Source organism: Meriones unguiculatus, assembly GCF_030254825.1.
Source record: "Meriones unguiculatus strain TT.TT164.6M chromosome Y unlocalized genomic scaffold, Bangor_MerUng_6.1 ChrY_unordered_Scaffold_25, whole genome shotgun sequence".
NCBI classification, from domain to species: domain Eukaryota; kingdom Metazoa; phylum Chordata; class Mammalia; order Rodentia; family Muridae; genus Meriones; species Meriones unguiculatus.
The window spans coordinates 14,224,903-14,227,112 of NW_026843710.1; the positions used below are offsets into that span (position 1 = coordinate 14,224,903).

Here is a 2,210-nt window from a genome sequence, read left to right on the forward strand (position 1 = left end):
TAGTAGCAAGTTATTCATTTTCCATGTGTGTGTAGACTTTTTGCTATTTCTCTTTTTGTTGAGGTCCAGCTTTATCCCATGGTGATCAGATAGGATACAAGGGAGTATTTCAAACTTCTTGTATCTGTTGAGGCTTGCTTTTTCACAACCATGTGGTCCATTTTGGGGAATGTTCTGTGAGATGCTGAGAAGAAGGTAATATCTTTTGTGTTTTGGTATAAGTTTCTATAAATGTCTGTTATGTCCATTTGATTCACTAACTCTGTAAGAGACATTGTTTCTTTGTTGAATTTCTATTTTGTTAACTTTTCCTTTGTTGAGAGTGGGTGTTGAAGTTTCTCTCGCTATAAATGTGTGGGGATCTATGTCTATTTTAAGTTTTATTAATGTTTCTTTTACATATGTAGGTACCCTTGTATTTGGGGCATATATGTTCAGCATTGTGATGTCTTCCTGGAGGAATTTTCCCCTGATGAGTATAAAGTGTTCTTGCCCATCTCTTTTTTTATTAATTATGGTTGAAAGTCTATTTTTTTCAGATATTAGAATGGCTATTCCTGCATACTTCTTGGGTACATTTGCTTGAAAGTCATCTTCCAGCTCTTTTCCCTCAGGTAATGTCTATCTTTGTTACTTAAGTCTGTTTCTTGTATTTAACACATTGCTGGATCTTGTTTATATCTCAATTCTGTTATTCTGTGTCTTTTTATTGGGGCATTGAGTCCACTGATGTTGAGAGAGATTAATGACCAGTGGCTGTTATTTACGTTGATTTTGATGTTGGCTGTGGTAATAAGTTTCTGTGCTTGTTTGCTTTCTTCACTGTAGTGAGGTTAATTATTTCCTGCATTTTCTTGAAAGTAGCTAGTGTTCTTGGGTTGTATTTTCTTTCCAGTGTCTTCAGTAATGCTGAAATTTTGTGAAGGTATTGTAAAAATTTGTTTTTGTCATTGAATATCTTGTTTTCTCAGTCTATCTATGAGGACTGAGAGTTTTGCTGGGTATAGTAGCCTGGGCTGACATCTGTGTTCTCTTAGGGCATGCATGATATTTTTCCAGGCCTCTCTGGCTTTCATAGTTTCTGTTGAGAAGTCAGGGGTGATTCTGATTGGTTTGACATTATCTGTTAATTGGGCTTTTTCCTTTGCAGCTTTTAGTATTTTCCTATGTTCTGTATACTTACATTTTATTATTATTATTATTATTATTATTATTATTATCTAGCAGGGAGATTTTCTTTTCTGGACTAATTTATTGGGTGTTCTGTAGGTCTCCTCTATTCTTATTGACCTCTCCTTAAAGTCTGGGAAATTTTCTTCAATTATTTTATTTAAAAATCTCTCTGGGACTTGGAGGAGGAAATCTTCTGTTTCTTCTATTCCTATTATTCTTGGGTTCTGCCTTTTATGTTGTCTTTCCTGAGACGGAATATCCGTCTCAGGAAATTTTTAGATTTAATATTTTCTTTGAGAGATATATTGATTTATTCCATTGTATTTTCAACACCTGAGATTCTTTCTTCCATCTCTTGAATTCTATTGTTTATGCTTACCTCTGTAGTTCCTGTTTTCTTTCCTAAGTTCTTTTCTCCACAATTTCCTGTATTTGTGTTTTCTTTAATTTCTCTAAAAACAAAATAAAATAAAATAAACATTTCCTGAATTTGTGTGTCATCCTAGGGAAGGGACCCTGCTAATACTCTTTGTATCATTCCAATTTTAGTATATGTGACGCCAAAGCAAGCACCACATATTTCTCTCTAATGGTCATTAATAAAGTCACTTGTCCTTAACTTGTGAGTTTCACATTATCACAGATTCCATTATTATTTGTTGAATGCACAGATATTCCTTAGTCAGTGAATTATTTTCTGTGAAAATGCTCCCTAACCAGTGCAAATCTTTGAACAAAAAGTGTTTAATTGGGACATTGCTAATATTTTTACTGAGACCATTCAGGATGTCAGGAAGTCACGTCAGCAAGCAGTCATCCTGTTGTAGTCCACCAAAACTGAGAGCTTTTCACACTGAACCACAAATGGCAAACAGAGAGAGAGAGCTAGAGAGACAGTTTAAGAAATAGAGAGACTAATACCAACAGAAATAAAGTTATAAAGTGACAGAGACCAAGAGACAGAGACACCGTTTTCTCTGGTCCCTTTCATTGGCATATCTACCTCAAGGGACAAACTCTTATAATATGAATCAAAA

The 2,210-nt window shown here is 34.6% G+C and overlaps 1 non-coding gene across 1 annotated transcript; it reads right to left on the reverse strand.

Moving 5' to 3' along the window:
• Positions 1-1,639: 1,639 nt before the first annotated feature.
• On the reverse strand, positions 1,640-1,746 carry LOC132651770 (U6 spliceosomal RNA). Its single transcript, XR_009589334.1, has one exon. It is a non-coding gene; the product is annotated as a U6 spliceosomal RNA (small nuclear RNA).
• Positions 1,747-2,210: the final 464 nt, after the last annotated feature.